At 37.0% G+C, this 22,889-nt stretch overlaps 1 protein-coding gene and 1 long non-coding RNA gene across 3 annotated transcripts in view; one reads left to right on the top strand and one right to left on the bottom strand.

Annotated features, from left to right (window-relative positions):
• abr (ABR activator of RhoGEF and GTPase) overlaps nucleotides 1–22,889 on the bottom strand; it is a 330,545-nt gene that overhangs the window by 248,535 nt on the left and 59,121 nt on the right. The gene's annotated exons all lie outside the window — the stretch shown is intronic.
• Nucleotides 1,693–7,409, top strand: LOC309499992. The gene is made up of 3 exons (XR_014206420.1): nucleotides 1,693–3,607; nucleotides 4,377–6,665; nucleotides 7,052–7,409. It is a non-coding gene; the product is annotated as an uncharacterized lncRNA (long non-coding RNA).

Raw genomic sequence — 22,889 nt, 5'->3', positions numbered from 1 at the left:
AAATATAGTCTTTCTTTTCTAGGAAAAAGGACAACAAATATTTGTGATATAAATATCATGACATATAAAAATCTTGCAGACCAAAACTCCTAAACAATGTTAGCAAACACCAAAATCCATTTTCCCATGCAGGATCTTAACTTTCAAGCAATTACAGAATACAAACACACCCTCATTTGACATTAAATGCTCCAAAAGACTACCCATCTTCCAATCTAGTGTCATGAATTCAATAATTTTGACTACCTTCCTGCTCTACACCCATCATATCTGCTGAAGAGAGACATTATGACAGGAAGATGATTACTTATGTAATCATAAGGACTAATTGCTAAATGTCTTCTGGAGGAAGGGAAAGAGACAGCACGAGAGAGACAAATATATTATCCACATGAGCAAATTTTCATCAACAGAGTAGAACGTAATACTATATTTAAAGATGAAAATGGGGAAGACGCTATAGTGAAGAGATTAAAAGGAAAGACATCTGCACATTAGAAAGTATTTTAATATAATAACTGCCATACATCGGCTTTAAATATCTCAAAGTAAATGTTTCCTGATTCCTCTCTAGGGCTTATGCATCTGAACCTGAACTAGAGCCTGATGTTGAGCGGTGGCTCATTACTCCACTGTGATGAGAGAGATAGAGAGGATCTGTGTCTGGCTCACGCGTGCATCCCACCTAGTCGACTTCGCCCGGACATTATGATTGATGAGGAACAAACACACACATGCACAGCGCCCATGTTAAAGTGGCAAACTTAAAAGTAATTTTGTAGGAAATTTGTTTTAGAGAACAAAATTAAATGTAACGTATTATACGACCTCACACACAGTGTTGGGCTGCTGCTGTTTGTATTATGCTTATGTGTTAAACAGAGCTCAAGATAGATGGATCTCAGCAGCAGGGCTCTGCTGTGTTTGAAGAAATACTGTAATCTAATTTGCTGAGTGCAGAGTTATGATTAGTCCCACTGCTGTAAAGCCCACAGCACAATTCAGATGGGATCTGAGATCATACTTTTGCCAGATTGTAACTAATTCATGATATCCTTATGTAGAGTTCCCTTCTGAACAAGCCCTCTTGAGTCTAACTTAATGTTTAATTTATTTAAGTGTATTTTAAATATTATAATATGTTTTAATTTTGTATTTTTATTTAGCATTTTATTTAGGTTTTGTTTTGCATTTTGTTTTGTCACAATTTACCTACTTACACTACAAGTATGAGCTTCAAGTTTTGGGACATGCCATACTATATTTGCGTTTTGAACAGAACACGCGGTCGCATATAGTTATGTGCATCTTGTCACCGAAAACTGGCCTGGAAATCATCTTGTCAGAGTTAACATCCTCATATTCACACTCCACATTTCAGTTAATTTAATTTACGCTACAATTCTTCCAACTGCATTGTAGAAAGACGTTTGTAAACTATGTTCGTAGTTTTTTTAACACTTATTCATTTTTGTTGGATCTGGATCTGCACTTCTGATATCCACGGAAAATTATAGATCATCTTGGGTACCTTTGGGTTAACTCTTTTCAACATACTATACATAATTTGGGACAAAACAATTCTAATATCAAATACTACTTAAAACGGATAGCATGTGATTTTTATTTTTATTTTTCTGACAGCTGATACTTCTATCCCTGTTATTTTGTATGCAAAAAACACACGATAAAAATATAGTCAGAAGGGAAAAAAGAGAGCAGAAAAATCATAGGATCCTTCCTCAACACTTCTGTGCAACTGTTCAGTAGAATTACGTTATGTAATCTTTGGCAACCCTCTCTCACTCGCTCTGTCTTTCTGAATTTCTTGTTTTGAGCCCAGTGGAAAAAGAGGCAAGACTAATATCAGTGTGTGCATGTATGTCAGAGAGTCTCATCTGGTAGGGGTTACTGAGGGCACAAGGGGGATAACAGTGTCTCATTGGGGACATCATTAGGAAAAGAATGAGGAGATAATGAGAAAAAGAGAGGGATGATGTAAAAAAGAGAAGGGACCACAGTATAAAGATAATAGAGTGAAGATAAAAACAAGATCTCTACATTTTCCACCAGGCAAAAATCTCAAATCCAATCACTTAAAAGCAAAACAAAACTCTGCATGGTGATTTAAGTGTATGTGTGGTATGTGAAAACTAAGTAAAACTCTCTGTCCGTAGCGAAACATTGCAAGAAAGTTTGTTCAAATCCATAAACCTCAGTATAAAAAAAACATAATAGTGATGCTTGCCTATGAAAAGAGGAACAAAATGAGAGCAGGGGTTGAGAGAAAAAAGCGGAGTGCTGGGCTTACGACTGACAGTTTTGCCATCTGTTCTCTTCTGTAAAGATGAAACCATAACACACATACACACACACACACACACACACACCATGCAGAGCACAAATATCAATGCATTTACAACTTTAGTAATCAATACAAACACTGTATTGAGAGCACTCAGTGCCAATGGCCAAAACACACACACTCCCCGATACAACACTAGTGGCAGGGAAAATTCCAATCAGTGTCACCATCTCAGCGTTAAATTGGAATTCTTCTCCATGGAAGCATCTTATGAGCAGCCAGAAGCTGTTTAGTAGAACAGACATCTATTTTCCACAGAGTAATCAGCAGCAACCTCTTTCTCACATCATCATTTCATTCACTTTCTCTTTATTTCTACCTTCAATCTTAGTCGTTTTGTCTTTCCATTGAATCATGGAACAATAATAGTTATCAGGCCAGTTGACAGAACTGATCTTATACCATTCAAAAGTTTGGGGTCAATACGTTTTTTTTATTTTTTTTTTTATATATATTCAATATCTTTTTCAAGAAATTCAATATATTCATCAAGAATGCATTAAATTGATTAAATTAAATTGATTAAATTAAATTGATCAAAAGTTACAGTGAAGACAATTATAATGTATTTTTTTTTTATATAAATGCTGTTCTTTTAAACTTTCTATTCATCAAATAAACCTAAAAATTATTAGATTCCACAAAACTATTAAGCAGCACAACTGTTTTGAACATTGATATTAATAAGAAATGTTTCGTGACCAGAAAATCAGCCTATTAGAATTATTTCTTAAGGATCATGTGACACTGAAGACTGTGGTAATGGCTGCTGAAAATTATCATTTTAAATTGCAATGATATTTCACAATATTATTGTTTTTACTTTATTGCTTGGTGAGCATAAGAAACCTCTTTCAAAAAACATTTTAAAAAAAAACTCTTAACGACCCCACACCTTTGAAAGGTAGTGTAAGTTCTAACAATCTTATATTCTTGATAATGTAAATATGTTTCTATGCCTAAATCATGTGGTTGTCTGTTTTGAATAGTGCTGATGTAAACATGTCCTCAAGGTAACATTATCTAACTGGCTGATATTAACAAGGTTCTGTTTGAAATTGTGAGAGTGACTTGTGATTGTACAAATGAGTAATGTTTCACACCACACGCCATCGTTTTACAGAAAAAAAGGTATTCATGAAGTTTATGAATAGCATTCAGAGTTACATAATAGCTGTAAAACTTCCAGCTCAGATTGGCTAAGAGTTGTCATCCACTCAGAACCCCTTAGCAACCACATAGGCAAGGCAAGGCAAGGCAAGTTTATTTATATAGCACATTTCATACACAATGGCAATTCAAAGTGCTTTACATAGAAGAAATTAAAATAATAAAAAGAAATAAGAATAATTAAAACAGTTTAGAAAAATAAAAAATAAAATACAGTACAAACAGTCGGACGAACATTGGCACAGTGCTCATTCAGTAAATGCATAGTTAAACAGATGTGTTTTGAGTCTGGATTTGAATGTGACTACAGTAGGAGCACATCTGATCTCTTCTGGAAGCTGGTTCCAGCTGTGGCTGGCATAATAGCTAAAAGCAGACTCACCATGTTTAGAGTGAACCCTTGGTATTTCTAGCTGATATGATCCTAATGATCTGAGTGATCTGTTGGGTTTATATTCAGTGAGCATATCTGCAATGTATTGAGGTCCTAGGCCATTGAATGATTTATATACCAGTAATAATACTTTAAAATCAATCCTAAGTTTAACTGGGAGCCAGTGTAAAGACCTGAGGACTGGTGTGATATGTTCATATTTTCTGGTTCTGCTCAGAATCCTAGCGGCAGCGTTCTGTATGAGCTGCAACTGTCTTATGGTCTTTTTGGGAAGGCCAGTGAGGAGTCCATTACAATAATCCACCCTGCTGGTGATGAAAGCATGCACAAGTTTCTCTAAGTCTTGTCTGGAAACAAAGCATCTAATTCTTGCAATATTTTTCAGATGATAGTATGCTGATTTAGTTATTGCTTTGACATGACTACTGAAACTAAGCTCTGACATAGCAATGCCTTGGCCAACACCCTAAAATCATGGCATTAAGTTTTGTGCAGGCAATCACCACTTAATAAATCTTTAGTTTAGCTTATTCCTTCAATTAATTGCTATAATTAACCTCTAATATAATTTAATTACCCCTTATGTGGTCCTGAAGTAACAAGCACACAAAGTTGGGCTAAACTAAACAAGCCATAGACTGTAAAAAAGATGGACAACGTGAAAAAAAAAAAAAGGAAAAAATGAAGCCAAAACAGATTCGTTGCCGATTACATCATTAGTGATCCTGAGGTGGAGCCGCGACATCAAGGTCCTGCCCATTCTCCTGCTCTCGCAAACTCAAATCGCAAGCACAGCAGTCAATCATGGCAGTGTAATTTATTTTTAATTTTTGTTTGGCGAGCTTCCCATTCGATTATATGGAAAGAGTGGGGGGTTATGACCTATACTGCAGCTAGCCACCAGGGGGCAATCAAAATGTTTAGGCTTCGTGTGTGACACACTTGAAACCAAACACAAAAGAAGATGCTGTGCATGTGATCTTCTGATCTGTACTACCAGAATAATAAAGCCATTTATATAAAAAAAGAAAAAAAAAAACGTTTCGTAATATTAATGCATTTGGCAACCCTGTCAGGGTCTGGCAAGCTTGCACAAAACAAGCAGAGGAGGCTGATCCTCATGCAGAAAGATTTGAGAAGATCTGAAAGGTCATCTGGCTGCTTGTGTCTCTACTGCACTCCAGACGGCATCGTTAAACACCTGAACCCCATGAGAGTAAAGGAGTGGAGAGAGCCGAGGATGAATGTAAGTGTTACACAAACGCACTGAAGGTGAACATTTTCTCTTAGTATTATTTTTGCTTATATATTAAAGTCTAAGGTTGTTGTATAGAATTTACTTAAAATTGTATAATTCATGTACTTAAAATTTTCAGTTTTGACTGAAACAGTGACATTTAATAAGTGCTTCTCTAATGGCACGTTTTGACTGTGTCAGTGTCTATTTTGTGCACACAACATGGATAAGCTACAAGTAAACATGTCAGTTGTGTGGATGCAAGGATTGGATTAACATTGAATTCTCAATTTGAAAAAATTTCAAGACTTTTGAAATGTTATAAACACTCAAATTTTATAAAAAATTGCCTTTTGTGCAATTTAAGTTTTTTTTATACAGTTCAATTTGATATAAAACTAAATTTAAATAATTAATTGATTGATTTATTAAATAAACTTTAGTTTTGGTATTTCTTATATTTTCATTTATTTTGGTACATCACTAACATAAAATATGTTAAACATTATTCTTGAATGCACATAAAGGTAGAAAATAAGTTAAATAATACTACTGTTTGTCTCATAAACAAACTATCACTTACAGCAATACCACTTTGTGGCGAGCAGGACGAGGCTGAGGGCCGCGGGAGAACGGCGCAAGGCCAGTGAATGCTAATGAGCGACACCTGCGCGACGCACAGGTCTCATATCTCTCACGGAGGAGCGGAAGCATAAAAGGAGGAGCGACGACAGTGAGCAGTGAGAGAGGCCAGGCCTGGATTTTATTTGATGTTTGTTTTATATGATGTGACAGCAGTAGTCCGTGAGGGGCTGCTGTCTTTTACTTTACTTTCGTTTTGTATTTGTTTTATTTTTATCATTAAAGTTTGTTGAATGTTCGCCGAACCGGTACCCGCCTCCTTCTTCCCCTAACATCTAACCTTGCTACACACTTGTTCGGGTTTTTTGATTGTTTTAGTTTTTTTTCTTTAGCAAAAGTTGAATGAAATGCATCAATATTGTTTACTGTAACAATATTTTTGTTCTCTGCTGAGATAAAAAGAAGAAAAAAAAATCTGTTTATGAATAATCTAAACCATTGTTTTTATGTGATATCCTGTAAGTTCCAGAACGGAAATCTTACTTGTTAGTCTTTGGCCCCACCCACTTGCGTGTTAGTGAGATGACGAGGAGAGAAGAGCAATACAGGATCACTGGACTAAAAATAACTTTACCTTCCAAATAGGGATGCTCATATTGACCGTTTAACCGTTAACCGAAAGTAAAAATTGACCGATTAATACTATCAGTTAAACGGTTTAAAACGTTTTTCTTTTCAAGCTTTTTTATTTTATTTTTTTTGCTGCATGGTTTAAAAATAAAATACTAGGCTATATAGCTTATATTTATTAACTCACGGAGCGCGTCGACACGCGCAACCACACACGTCTCTAGCGAGACGTTACCTGTGTATTCCCGGGACTTCTGTCCCATCGGAGAGGGTGTTTTCTGCCGCCGGTCTACGTTTACACGGAAACGATCTGAAGAGAAAACGCAAAAGTGATCACTTTCTATTCTGCGTTTAGACGAGTGTTATGGGGGGGGGGGGGAAATCTGCGTGCATACGGTGTCGCAAAAGTGTGTGAAATTCAATGTAGTATGCACTCCAGGCGGCTAGGTGGCAATGTGAAGCACTGATCGGTGCCTTCACTGTCTAGCAGACTTTTGCGTTTTTACCGTTTAGACGGAAACGCGACGGTGGAGCGTTTTTAAGATTTCCATTCTGGAAGGTGGTTTAACTTTTTTGCGTTTTAAGCCCCAAAAACGCCGTCGCCGTCTAAACGAAAGGCACATCTGATAAAATATTTTTACGTTTTCACCCGTGAGCGTTCTCGTGTAAACAGGGCCTAAGGCCCCATCCACACTACTGTGTTTCAGAAACGGAGACCTTTTGCTACGTTTGCACCTCCCGTCCAGACTAAAACGGCAAAAACGAAGACCTAAAACGGAGAAGTTTAGAAACGCTACCGACCCCGTTTTGCGTTTTGAATCTCCGGAGGGCGTTTTAGTGAAGACGGGTCAAAACGGAGGACTTTAGAAACGATGACGCAGAGGCTCACGCTCGGGGTTGGGTGTCATCAGTCATGGAGTATAGACAGGTAATATTCAGTATAGCCTACCAGTAAACTCCACCCGCTGGAACAGTTTCTTACAGTAAGAATCAGGCGCGGGAAACGCGTGCATGCTACACTGTAAAAAAATTCTAACCCTCCCAAATCAAAAATTTCAAGTGACCGATAACATCTACATTTTTCAATTTGCCCAAGTGAAATTCTTGGGACTAATATGTACTCTATAGGTACAAAAGTGTACCTTTTGAAAAGGTACCGCCACAGTGACAGCTTTTGTACCTTTTTTTCTGAGAGTGAGGTTTAAAAAGACATTTCAAGCAGTGTTAGGTCAAGAAAACACACACACAAAAAACAAGCATATTGATTGCCACTTATTTTGCAAAGTGGAATTGCAATTGGAACCGAAGAATATTTAAAAGGATACAGAAGGATACAGTTCAATTTAGAAGGATACAGTTCAAGTCAATGAAAATGATTGAAAATGATTAACCCCCACGGGCCTCGTTTTTTTTCTTTGTGCGAAATAGACTCAAATAATTTAGTAAATTTTTGTCATTCGAAACTGTTAAGTGTCTACTTTTGTGTACACTCACAATAAAAACTAAATGTTGTGCTTTTCATAAAATAAAGAAAACAAACATGATGCACGTTCTGCTGTCTCTGTCTCAGTGAAGTCCATTCTGAAATGCGTCTGAAAATGAACTGTAACTCAGCGAATACTTGCCACACAGTCCTTAGAAAACTTGAAGTGTCTACTTTTAAATGAAGTAATTCATATCAAAAATAAATATTCTGTTTATGTAATCCGTATGAAACCAACGCAAGGTTCAGTTTCTCAAGTTTTGCTCATTATTTCTAATGTGACCACACCCACACGCTGCACAGTCTTTGACACGCAAATTGTCCATGTGTGAGGCAAGCAAACCTGTAAACTTCCCCATTACCTCAGCAAACAAAGCATCAGCTTCATCATTCCTTTCATCGAGTTTGGAAGGCGCGCTGTGAGGAATAAGCTTACATTTACATTCACTTACATTCACAAGGAATTTACTTACATTAGTTAACGTGTTATTGTTGCATAAACTTCACATTGTACTAGTTGAATTGCCAGACTAAAATGTGTGAAATCGACGGAAACATGTTGAAATATGAAATATAGACAGGTAGGCAACATTTCAATGCTAAATAAATATACATGTACGACACGAGGATGTTTTTATGCTCTGTAATAAACAGTACGATATAAAAGTAGTATGAGTGTTTACACTGTAAGATGATTAATATTAGAATGTTTAGACCAGTGTTTGAGTGTTTACTGTGAAATACTGTGTTCGTGGATATCTGCTCAAACGTAGATGTTTATAATGTGAAACATAATAAACGATGTTTCATAGGATTGCGTTTACATGCATCCTCATGATGCGATTATAATGGGATTTTTTATTTATTTAATATTGCGATTAATCTTTAATGATTTATAGTAATAGGCCGCCTGCATTTTTCCCAAAAAATAAACGTTAAGGAGTCACTGGCTGACAGCTCTTCCACAAGCGGCATTTAATACGGTCATGAATTTCATCCAAAACCTCAAAATATCATCCGGTGAACCCAGTGTAATGGATAGTTTGCAATTCTAATAAGAGTGAATACATCTTCACACAGTTCACCAAGGGGAAATTCAGGGATGTTTTAGTGTGTTGTGAAGGCTGTGAGTGTCTTTCTGACAGTAGCTGTACACACACACACAGAGTGTGGGAATTTTTCATGTGCAAGCAAAGTGATTGTGTTTGAATCGTCTCTCATTTGCTATATATGGTGAAGAACACATTAAATCAATGTCTGTACGTCGCCTGCATACACATTTTTTTTTCTGAAAAGAATAAATTTTGCTTAGCTATAAAATCTTGTTTCATATCAGCTGGGTACAAAACACAGACATGTCAATCAATCTCTGTCAGTCTGAGTGATGAGGGTGCAGTGGATGGATGTAGACCCGCACACAGACCTTCTTGAACAGAGTCAATCAAACTGCAGAAACGTCCAAACTCCCTGTTATTTGTGCTTCCTGGAGCTCCTTAAAAGCACAAGTTGCGTAAACGAAAATATTCAACGCTCAATCATTCCACTCTCAAAAAACAAGGCATAACCTGACAGAAATGTGGATGTACTATCTGCACACAAAAGCTCTATAAAGTCAACAGAAGTGCTAAATTTAAATGTATTAAAATGTACATCTCATGATTAAAACATGACTAAACTGTATCAGCAATGAAAAGACAGTGTTTGCTTGTGTATGTGTTCATGACAGAGAAAGCGAGAAAGATCAAAATTTCAAAATATTAAAAGGAGGTGGGAGAAAAACTAGATTTGCATTTCCAGAAGGAAATATCAGATCTTGCAAGGCAGCAGAATAAATGTTTAAGTATGAGTTTTAGGCTCTGTTGCTGCATAAATAAAATAACACATCAGAGCTGCTTAACCAATAAAGAAGAAGAAGAAGAAGATGGTGAAGAAGACGACAAAGAACGAAAAGGTGAGGGTGAATAAGAGGAAGAAGTAGAAGAAGAATGCAAATGTGAAGAAGAATTAGAAGAAGAATGAGAAGGTGAAGAAGAAGAAAGAAGAATGAGGTGACGATGAAAAAGAATGAGATGGTCCTAATTTCTTCAATTTCTAACTTAAACCATAAAAAATTTTCATGAGAAACCCACATGAATGGCCTTAAAGCATCTGTTTTGGAGATAAACGCTTCTCATGACAAGTATGGGATAGGGATGCTCCGATCGATCAGCCGCAGATCGGTATCGGCCGATAATCAGATTCTATGACTTGATTGGTTGTCACTAAATTTGGCCCATCTCACGAACCGATCGCAATTTAATGATGTAAAAGCATATAAAGTCGCTGCAGATGCGTATGTAAGCAGTATGCAGATCAGGCTTTTGCGCCACATTCTACTTTGTAACTTTTATGAAACATTAGTAAACCATTGTAAATCGCACAGGTTTATTTAGAGCAGGTTGTCTCATTCAAACGAGCCCACACACAACACAACATGATGCGTAGATCTTGAGAAAATCCTCCCGGAGTGACATGACATATCACGGAAGATGACTTCATCATCTGAAGATGGCGCCGATGTATGTGGCTTGCCGTCTCTTCCTTGGCGTATTTGTCATTAATAAACATTTATTTTAAAGGTACAATATGCAAGAATTTTTGCCGCTAGAGGGCGCTACATTCCAAACAACAACAACGGCGTAGCTTGATGACGATGTGAAGGAGCGTGGAATGATGGGAACTGTCGTTTTAAACTCCACCGTGGATGTAAATCAGTCAGACGGGAATCGAAAAATCATGTTCATGGATGAGGCTAAGTTCTATTTTTATAAATGTTGCGTTTAATGACATGCTTTTTGTGGCGAGGGGGGCGTGGTTCAGCGCGGTCTGTGATGGGAGAGAAAAGAGACGAGCAAGTAGGTCAAGTGCAAATGCACCTGTGTCTTATTGCAGTGATCGGCGTGGAGAGACCGCTTATAAGCCGCGCTGGAACTGGAGAGAAAATTGGACGCAGAGGAAGAAAACCGGTGGATCCAAGCTCTCATTTTTTAACTGTTTTGTGCCGTCGCGGTTGCCACAGTGAATGCGCGTTGTGCACGGCTTTTGTTTGTTTTGCTTTATTTTAATAAAGTACGAGTCCCAGTCACGACGACGCGTCTTCTTCCTTCCTGACTCTTAAACCTCATCACACTTTTATTTCATTAAAATGAATTAACCGCAAGAAAAGTAAGGTTTAATACTTCATAGATGTTACTGTATTTGTTGAATTCATTGTTGTGATAACGCTGCGCAGTTTTACATGTTCTAAACAATTGTTGTAAAAGTACATTCGAACATGCCCACATCATTTGCCAAAATACTGATTAATCTTTATGTATAACACATGCTATGTTTATTTACATGGCCATAAACACCAGACGTGATAAACAATGTCAATAAACTAAACACAAATCTAAAGCAATAATACTTTCCTTACATAAACATAACTATTACCGAATGCTACATTTGGAAAATATAAAATTAAGCATGCTTTGTCGACAGAACCAGCTGCAATCGGTAAAGAATAATTGTGTCCCATAACGACTGCAAGAAACAAGCTAAAGTTTGTAGCTTGATAGACGCTACAACTACAACTTCCGCATTTGTCCAGGACTCCACGCAGTACGAGCGGAAACCGAGGGTGACGCGGATATGACGCAATTGACTGGCAACTCCCAGCTCCCCCCTGCTCTAACGCCCCGTTTCCTTGGTTAAAATCGCAATTTTCTCACGATTTAAAAATAGTTGGAAACATTTGGGATATTGTAAGTAATCAACTTAACAAAATATATAACACTGGCCTTGAGATTTTGGGATATTTTAATGCAAAATTCTTACATATTGTACCTTTAAGTGACTTTTTTTAATATTCAGAGCCTGGATATTTTATGTTTGACGGAGACTTAGCTAAATACTGGTTACTTATTCTAGGTAATTATAAATATTTTTATGCTTTGTGGCATTTACATGTAAAACACTTGTTTGGAGAAGTTTTTGGAATTTGGATAAAAAGGCTACCATGGTTCCAAATGCCATAACTTTTGATTGCTTTGAGATATCAACACTAAATTTGGCCCTGATCCAGTTGACATGATTCTGAACAAGCCCAAACTTGATTTTATGACCTGTCATAAACACTTTTTAATAGTGTTGTCAAAAATATAAATATTTAGATACATATTGATAGTGAAATATCTGAAACTATTCCTATACTCCTTTTACATGGTGGCCGAGAGAGCTCAACACGTTGCAACTGAAGAAAACAAATGAAAATAGAAAAAACAAATTAAGAAAACAGCTTCATCAGTTTAAAAGCACGTGAGCTGCAAATACTCACAACAAAACCAAATAGACCTACAGAAATGCTCTGTAAATAGCACTAATATACTTGCTGCTGCCTTTTATGTTAATCAAAGAACAAAAGACAAAAAAATTAAAATGTATTTCCTATGTCTCTTTATTCTATTGTATTTATTTGTGCTATCATATGCAATTTGTTCATTTGTTCTTATTTTATTACTGACGGTTTACTTTAGTTCAAAGTTTCAAATAAACCCTTTCTGTGCTGTGTGTAAGATATTGCACCAAAATGCTCAAAAAGATATAAATAATAATACAATAATAATAAAAATATCTACATGGCAGTTTTCCTTGTGGTATCTAATATCAATATTTTTCAAGGTATCATATCGAATTTAAAAATTCCAGTATTGTGACAACATTACTTTCTAACAGTCATCATGTCAAGCATGAATAATAACAAAATGCATCAATAAATTATATCACTTTTTCTGGGGTTTTCTCAGCAGTGTCGAAACATAAGAACAACATGATCAAAATCTGTTTTCTTCAAAATTTGAAAGGTTTTCTATCAAAAGAGACCATGTACTTGATATTTTTTATGTTTGTCTGTTTGTTTGAGGTATTATTTTTAGGTATGCTCAACAGAGAGCTGACATATTACTTATATAAAGCTTGAATGATCAGGAGGTAAGAGAAGAGAGAGGATAACCCCTGCGTTGAGAGCACTCCACATTGCTGCTCTCAGATCCTCCCCACCCCTCCATCCTCCTCTCTTCCTCTTGACTGGCCTGAATCATTCATCATGCCCCGGTGGAGTAAAGACAGACCGGAGGTCCAATTGGCTGAGCCGTTTGGTGTGTGGTCTGTAATGCTGTGCTCTGATTGGTTAACAATCTGAGAGCAGAGTTAAGATGCGCCCTCAGTTACCAGCTGGGAAGGGCAGGGCAGGGCATGTCTTCAGCCATGATAACACACACACTACACATGCACACACAAGCTCCTTGGTGGACAAAGAACCAAAAGGCAGAGTGTATGAGCCAGGGCTGAGTGACCTCAGAGATCTAATTATGCATTTCATATTAAAATAAATCAATCTCAGAACTGCACAAATAACAGCCACTTTGAGTCTTTTCAGTCAAAAATTATTTTACCTTCCATTTATATTTTTACAATTTTATTTAATACATTTCCATTGGGACTACATGAATAATTTTCATTGATGTTCATTTAAAATTGCATAAACTGGGCAGGGATTTGCTGTTCTTAGTATGCTTTGTATAGGACAGTATTGAGAGAGTGAATATTGAAAATAATGTGTTTTTATTTGTATGTGTTCGTTCTTGTATATGTTTATTTTGTATGTGTTTTTATATTGTATGCGTTCGTTCTTGTATATGTTTATTTTGTATGTGTTCATGAAACAAGTTCATGTTTAATGGTCGGTAATTGGACTGGATGATATGATGATAAATATTGTGGATAGGGCTGCATGCTTTTATGGATGAATATTAATGCTAAATGTGTTTGAAACAAAAAAGCTTGTTGAATTGCACTAATTGAAAAAAATATGCATTGCATTAACCCTGTCCCAACCTAGTCGTATATTTAAGCTGTGAATATTTCAATAAAAAATATTTCACACACAATTTCATTATTAACAATTCAATAATCCATATTCACCTTTCAGATTTCACTTCCAAAATATTTGGTCTGTTTAAAAATACAACCTATTATATTCAACAGGGAATTTTCGGTCCATTTTATTTAACTTTACAAACTTGCTTCCACAAATTCAGTGGTTCAAATTCTACAAAAATCCAGGAACTGCAGCAATACCAGTAGAGTGCCCATGTATGATCTCCATCTGCTGGTAGGTGTATGTGCGTGTTGACAAAGACCAGAGCAACGGGTAGAGAGGCTCATTCATTCACAAAAACTGATTTACAGAAATGGAGCAAGCGGTAAATATTTGTGATGATTATTAGGGCCAGTATATATGCGGAAAGGCTGATAAAGACACAAAAGTTGTTTTTGCGTTTAATTAAATGTCTTCATGGTCATTTTTCCTGAGTATATGTGCAGCTTTCTCTACCGTGAACTAGATTATAATTCCCTATGCTGATGTACAGATCAAACATTACATCCGAGGTAGACATATATTTCTCTTGGTTGTTTAGTTTCCTTAACTTTATATCACTATCACTGTGATAATCAACCATTATCACTGTGCTGCAGTAGTGGGGGTTCCCTCAATGCATCACACTCCAGGATTCCCCCATGCAGTGGGGACATATAAAATGTTTAAAGTATCTAAAAGGATTAATACAGTGATATGAAATACCAAACTCGCATCCTATAGTGGATGTAGGCTATATTAAATTGGCTACAGCCAAGCAGATGGACTCAGAACATGAAAATAGCGGGCAAAGTTGTATGCTAAGTGTTTACCAGTGACATACTGGCATAAAGTTGGCTTGACATTGGACTTTCGATATTCGCAAATTTGCGAACCGTCTCTAAAGTTACATTGGTATACACGTTTCTACTTCAATAGCATTTGAAGAGAATGACATACAATCATAAAACCAACTGTAGTGTTCAGGTAGGTATCAGGCATAATGCACAGTGCACCTTTTAGAATCTTGATATTTAATAAAATAAACTGTCAAATCATGTGTAAATATAAGAAATAAGTATTTTATTTCCTGTATACACAAAAAATACCATACTTTGTTCCAAGCTCTATAGCATTTGAAGAGAATGACTTATAGTCATAACTATACACCAACTGTAAAGTGTTCATGTAGCTGTCAGGTAGGATGCACAGCTTTTAGATTGTTAATATATATTAAAATAAATATGAGCTCATGCGGTAGAGAAAAAATAGCAATATTTACACATGATTTGACAGTTTATTTGCATTAAAATGCCAGCACAGTTAATGCAATGCATATTTTTTTCAATTAGTGCAATTCAACATCCTTTTTGTTTCAAACACATTTGGCAAAATTCTTCAATATGCTTTTTTTTCCAGAAAGAACATTAAAAATGTCTGTTGTTGTATCATTTTCCATTTTTAAATATAATTCAAATGGATTTAACCATTATCATATTCAATATCTCATATCCCATTATTTAACTAGTTAATCGCATATTGCATTTTTCTTTAATATTGTGCAGAATCTTGATTTTGCATTAGAAAAAGAAACATCATGAATGAATGAGAAGGATGTTAAGATTAGGGTTGGGCATCGAGAACCGGTTCCAACTGGGAACCGTTTAAAGGGGTGGTTGATTATGATTTGACTTTTCTAGCTTTAGTTAGTGTGTAATGTTGCTGTTTGATCATAAACAACATCTGCAAACTTACAACGCTCAAAGTTCAAAGCAAAGGGAGATATTTGCTTTTAAAGAAATTGCTTTTTAAGGACTACAACAAACGGCTGGTAGAGACTACACCACATTCCTCCCGGGTTAGTGACATCACCAACCCTAGAATTTACATAAGCCCCGCCTCCGGAACACGATTTATAGATTATCATGACAGAATATGCTAATCAATGACTAGAAGATAACTATACATACATAAATTCATCAACTAACCTTTCAGAAATGTTGTCTACATGTTGTCACCACTTCTTCAGTCTCTCCATCATTGTCTGACTCCAGTTTGAACATAAAAGGCTAAAAGTTTTTGAAATGTTCAGGACACAAGCTGTTGAAGCTCCGCCCCCTGTGCCGGGAGCAGCAGCTCATTTGCATTTAAAGGAACAGACACAAAAACAGTGTGTTTTTGCTCACCCTCAAAAAGTGACAATTTTAACATGCTTTATAAAAATATCTGTGGGGTATTTTGAGCTAAAACTTCACACACACACTCTGGGGGACATCAGGGACTTATTTTACATCTTGTGAAAAGGGCATTATACCACCCCTTTAAAAAATAACGATGCCATTGGAATCGTTTAGAAAATTTGTTTTCGATTCCGATCATCGGTTCCAAACGCGCAAGTTTTGGTTTCCATAGTGGCCACTGGATTTCCGGAAGTGCTTGCCGCGCCCGCTTGTTCTGTTGCAGGCATGGAGCACGGTAAGCGGCGCTCAAAAGTGTGGCTTTATTTCACCTTAAAAAAGCCTGGGTCGGCAGAGTGCAACACATGTGACAAACTTATTTCTTGCACGGGCGGATGCACTACAAATATGACTAAACACCTAACGTTACGCCTGCATGGTGTACAAAATTTACAAGGAGTGTAGCGTGTTCGACATATGTCCACTGTCTCTGAGCGCTGGTCCACTGTCTCGTCCTCCTCAGGCAACCCTGCGCGACCAACGTTAGTAACGTTGCCAGGATCGAGTGCAAAATAATTAATCTGTAATGTTTGTTATTTTGAATAGAAATCATCACTCATAAAGCGTCATTCACGTCTTCTCCGGTTTATTTGTGTTCACATACATGCAATAAACAGCATCCGCCAGGGCTCTTAATCCAATGGTGCGCATATTTGGAGAAATAATGATTTATCATCACATGTTTGTAAAATGATTCGCGTCAGTTTATGATATCAGTGCTCTCTCATTCGCTGTACAGCTGTCAATCATCTCACGTGGACCAACGTGATATGAGGTATTTTTTTAAAATGAATAGAGAATGTTTATAGTATACGTGCTAAGCAAGGTAGCTATTATAAAATGCATATAAAATGCTAAATATAACATATTTCAACATCTTTTTTTTTTTTACTTAAAACCATTTTAAACCGCGACCGGAATATGATACAAATCAATGGTGTTTTAAAGTGAGCTTTTATACATTGAGTTAGTTATGTCCAGAGAGTCCAGACCAGGGTGCAAGTTCTGCATAAATCTGTTTTTTGGTCTGGTGCAGAGGCATTCCTAATTTTCTCCCACGTGGGCTGCAGCTCCCAAAACTAAAACTAAATCAAAATAAAATTTTCCTCTGTGAAATGAGCCTGTGACAGGTTTTGACTCCACCCCTCAAAGAATCGGAATCGAGAATCGAAAAGAACCGAAATCGAAATGAAGAATCGGAATCGGAATCAGAATCGTTCAAATCAAAACGATGCCCAACCCTAGTTAAGATTATGTAAATATCTTTGTGTCAAGCTTAACATAGTTTTCCATGGATTCATGCGTTTCCAGAAACCAAACAGGTGCTGGATCTGTTGCACTCGCTAACCCATTTAAAGCAGGACAGGACCAGAGCAAGATACTCAAGGGGAAGTACACCACTATCAAATCACTGCAGCATTATGTAAGAGCAACTGTCTCCACTAACCTCTGAACAGCTCTTAGATTGCTGTATCATCTCTCTCTCTCTGTCTTAGAGGCCCAAAACATTAATTGTTTATGAATAATTAATTAAATAGGTTGGGGAGGTAAAAATATCATTAAAGTAGCTCATACATTTGGGCCCTATTTTAACGATCTGAAACGCAAGTGTCAAAGCGCAAAGCGCAAGTAACTTTGTGGGCGGGTCTCGGCGCTGTTGCTATTTTCCCGGCGGGATAAATGACTCTTGCGCCAGGCGCAAATCTAAAATGGGTTGGTCTGAAGTAGCTTCATTATTCATAGGTGTGGTTTGGGCGTAACGTGAAATAAACCAATCAGAGCGTCATCTCACATTCCCTTTAAGAGCAGATGCGCTTTTTCCATAGCGGATTGCTATTGTAACGGCGGATTTGTCAGGCGCGCGCCAGCAGCGGTTCACAGCCAAGGAGAGCAACGCTCTCGTCACGGCCGTAAAAGAGAGAAGTTACATTGAAATGGAGAAACCCACCCAAATTAACTTCGGTTAATTTGGGTAAATGTGTAAGCTAGATGTATGCTTTTATAATAAATTGTTTATCTATCTATCTATCTATCTATCGTAATAATGTATGATTTGCAAAAATGAAAACTGCTGCTTCTGTGTAGATGAGAGAATCAAAGTGCGCGTTGTGCACACGCTACATTGATTATGGCCAAGCATGCGCCCTTAAAATAGCCTATGAATAACATGCGCAACGCGCCACTGACTTTAAACAATTTTTTCCTAGTTAGTGGCGCAATTGTTTTCTAAACCTGCAAAATAGCAAGAAGGAACGTTTGCGCCGGAACACGCCTCCTCTTTGCGCTGAACCGCCCCCGGGAGCGCAAGTGTATTTCTTAGTTAACCGACGTGCTTCTGTGGAGGGAAAAGTCCGCTTTGCGCGGGTGCAAAATAGGAATGATACATGCGTCGGTGTACAAAGTCACTTGCGCTGGGTGCAAGATAGGGCCCCGAGTGTGCTACACTCCAAGTCTTGTGACGTCATTTCGAACAAAAGGCCAAAATGAAGTTAGTTAGGAATTAACTTCAGGAGTTCATAACAGCTTGCCATAGCAAACTTTATGTAAAAGTTCTATTAAACAACTTTCGAACTATCAATGCTCTGTGGTGATGTGGTTGGTGTGGCTCTGAGGCCTTGCTTTCTTTGATATGGAAATACGTTTATATCAAAAATTGTTATAAAAAATAAATAAAAAGTTATAATTGTAATTGAAAGTGAAACTGACACTATTTTTTCATGTTTAATACTGTAAACTTGCTTGCTTTAAAGCAATCTACTGTAAAAGTGCTATATAAATAAAAGCTTGTGCAAACATAAAAACGTTTCTATGATCAGATGCTCACTGCTGTTATTTTCGTTGTGCGTTTATTTTGTTATTGAGAGGAAACCTCACAGTTAATATTTACATACTCCTCTAAATACCACTTTCAGCAGTGTGGGCTGCATCGAGATGTTCACTAATAGTATATCGCAGGCTCCATATTTCAAACTTTTTTTACCTCTAAGTAGGGCTGAGCGTTTAAACGATAAAAATATTCATCACAATATAATTTTCCACAATAAAATTATGACAAAAGTTTGATACGTTTTCGATACACTGTTTATGCAGCAAGTAATTAATGCTGAGCATTGCGTGTTGTACTGGTGCCAGTGCCAATTTGCCTGACTGATGATAGGCGTATGTGTATACATATGAGAAATATCATATATGAAATACATACTATGTAGGTGGTATGAGAAACATTAAACAGCAAAGCGTGGCAAAAGTGGAACTAAACAGAGCTGTTCGTTTGCACTGCACGCCACACGAAACATTTATCAGCTCGGCTAAAAACACACCACAGTGTGAGCTTAGACCGAATGCATTTCCTCTCTGACCATCTCAAACATGCAACCACTAAACAGCGCTGTGAGATCCAGTGAAAATCGGTCTAGTTCGGTTCTCCCAAACACAAATCAAATGATTTGTTCAAAGCCAGATAAAACAGCGCTGACATTCTCACCAACACTGGCGAGGAAAACAGGAGAAACATTTAGCCACAATAATACAGTAAGAAGGCTTTTCAATCCAAAAGTTTCCAACATTTACCACGATTTACTGTAGTAACACTAACTGAAAATATGATATTGTGGCAGGAATGTGGAATATTCATATCCATTTTCTTTTATATTATTAATATAGACATTAAATGTATTAAAAGAGTTATGGAATATAATTACAGTATTTTTTTATTTTTTTTTAAGCTATAGTATTTTTTGAGCCCTTGTTTACACTAAATTACTTTAGGTGATTGTTTTTCATTACAAATACTATAGAAGCAATATAGTTACTTGGTAGTGAGGTGCAATACGTGGTTTTATTGTTTGTATGAAGTTGTTACAATTATTTTACAGATGTAACTGTTTTTATTAATGAGCAAATTTATATCTGCATCTTTATATCTATAGCTGTACTCTTCTACTGCATTTTTGGGGAATGTTTACTGCAAACTTATTTATTTACCTGAAGAGCTTAACTGAAGATCTCATCAGGGCAGCAAGAGAGTCACACCAGTGCCACTGATCTCAAACATCATACATGAATGCCTCTCTTAAAAAACTATGTTTGGCTGGAAATGGTGTGTCTTGTTCTTCTGCAGAATGAGTGAGCATAAGAGCAACTCCCTCCCAGCTTCAACAATCCACTTTACAGCTCTACATAAAACCAAGGAAAGCCATTTCTTATAAAGACTTTACTGCACACAGGCATCCATGAAAACGGAGCTTAAACAAAATGAAGGCTGACGTGGCCAAAGTACACCGACTAAACACTGAGGCAGTGCTGTTTTCAAATGTTCTCAACATTAATAATAAGAAATGTTCTTTGAGCACCAGATCAGCACAACTGACACATTCTGAAGGATCATGTGACACTGAAGACTGGAGAAATGGCTGCTGGAAATTTAGCTTTTCCATCACAGGAATAAATTGCATATTAAAATATATTCAAATAGAAAATAGTCATAGTCTTCATGTCTTTGAAATGTTAAATACTGTAATAAAATTAATAGCCTACTGTAATAAAATTAATACTGTTATATTTTATATATCTGTTTCATGTCAAGCCTATAAAAAACTCGGCTTAAATGCACGTTTTTATACCCTTGACCCCTGCGCACCTTTTAAACTTCTGTCAAGAGCCTTTCCAGTCTGGAGGATTACAGACTCTAGTGCTCGTCAAACACCTGACATCCATCCTTAGAACTGCACTTAACTAGATGCTTTGGTAAATGGCACTAGCACAGTATGTGCACTCTCTTATAAGCTGGTTTGCTGAGAAAACATAAATGTCAATGTACTGATGTCCCTCCTGTAGTAGTAGATATGTTCCCTCTCTCTCATGCTAGTCTAATGCTCATGCACAGTCACGAGAGCAGCTGTGCTCAATAGATCTGTGTGCCTCTGAAACAAATTTGTTAAAGGCGAAGTGAAATGCCTAATTGAAATTTGGTCGGACAAACATATTGTCCAAAACACATAAATACCAACAAAAGCTTGATTCATGCTCAAAATGATAAAGTAATATAACGACAGCTACAAAGAAATCCACAATAAGCCTGCAAAGCTGTTGTTTACCCATTCTGACAGATGAGTGATATCATGAGGCGCGGAATCTCGAAACATAAACGAGTGCACTCTGACCAATGAGATTACTTGCATGTGACTTTGTCACAATGACAAATTGTGGACTATTTAGAAATGCTGCCTTGAAAAAAGTAAACTAAACAAAGAAGAAATTGCAACATAGCAACAATTTTAATCCATGTTTCAGAACAAAGCAAACAATATGAAAATGCCCTAAAGGCTGATAAAGATGGCTATATAGTGCATCTTACTCAGATTATTATATGGGCTTGAATGATACCTAAAAGTATGTGTCTTTTTTACAAGAGGTGTTACTACACAAAATTGCGATTTTTGCCCGCCAAGTGATAAAATTGAAGGGGCCTGAGCCAGAGCCATAGAAAGAAAGAGTTGCGACACTCCCATAGACCTCCGTTGTAAAAAATGGCGGCGCTTTTAACCGCCTACTTCCGGGATTTGAAGATCGGATTAGTTCCAAACACTGTCATTTGGGCGTTGGACCCCATTCACTTACATTGCTGCGCGTCGAGTTGTTCCAGAGGTAAGTTGCTGAAATATTGACCTCTTTTGAATTGTCAACTGTCTATATTGTATCAGAGGCCCTTTGCGATGCTTATACTGGTCTTCATTTGTATATGCACAGCGTAATTATTTATATTTTATCTTGGTTGTTTCAACCAATTTTCTAGCATTGCCTGCTTGCTAGTTAGCTAGCGCGACTTCGCCAGCTGTGAAGGTAGCATCTAATTAGTTCGGTAATGAACCGCTACCACCTTTATAGCAACTTTTATTTAATTGAATTTTTGGGATATACTAACTTTTCATTATGTGACGTGTTGGCTGAGTTTGAGTGGTGAATGCTGCACGTCGAGTTGTTCCAGAGGTAACGTAAGTTTCTGAAATATCGACCTCTTTTGAATTGTCAACTGTCTATATTGTATCAGAGGCCCTTTGCGATGCTTATACTGGTCTTCATTTGTACATGCACAGCGTAATTATTTATATTTTATGTTGGTTGTTGTCTAGGATTGTTATGGCCATCACCAGTCCTGTCTGTTTCATGGATCACCTGCCCCTGGTTTTTGTTTTTCTTGTTCACACACACTCACACAAGCACACGTTGTTTTCTGTCATTGTTTAATAAAAAATATTTTATTTGAAAACCTTCATTTGTATCAGCCATGCTTAATTGATGTCTCAATAGCTGTAACAGAAGTTACAAGTGTTTTGTTAGTTAATTGTTTAAGTTACTTGGATTGAGTTACAGCTACCCTTACTCTTAGCCTACTCTGTACACTAACCCAGAGAAAAATCTTCACTCTGCACTTACCTATAGACCCAAACATAAAAGCGTAAATTCGTTTTTAATCTGTTACAGTTATGATAATATGTGTATGGCTTAATCTTAAAATTATATTCTTAGTCTTAACATGATCATGTTTCACATTGTGGTCCTGGGGGTAGCCACTTTCATCAGAAGAAGTGAGCTAGCTTCTAAGCGAATTCTGAACGGACCGCCACGGCACTGGCAGACCTCTTTGCGTGATCACGAAGGTAGGCTAATGGCTGAATCGGAATTTATAAGAAAAATCACGGGAATCAATAGCCTAATACAGCCCAGTTGTGCTAAAATAAATATCATGAGACGTCCATCATCAGATGAATGATATGGAAAAGTTAAGTTAGAGCCGCTAAAGCCAGTGCTACTACCCATGCGAACATGAACACTAAGCTTTTCCCTCCAAAAATAT

This window comes from Leuciscus leuciscus, assembly GCF_965113295.1.
Source record: "Leuciscus leuciscus genome assembly, chromosome: 5".
NCBI lineage: Eukaryota > Metazoa > Chordata > Actinopteri > Cypriniformes > Leuciscidae > Leuciscus > Leuciscus leuciscus.
Note: the sequence above shows the minus strand (reverse complement) of the source record. Positions and strands in the feature narration are given on the sequence as shown.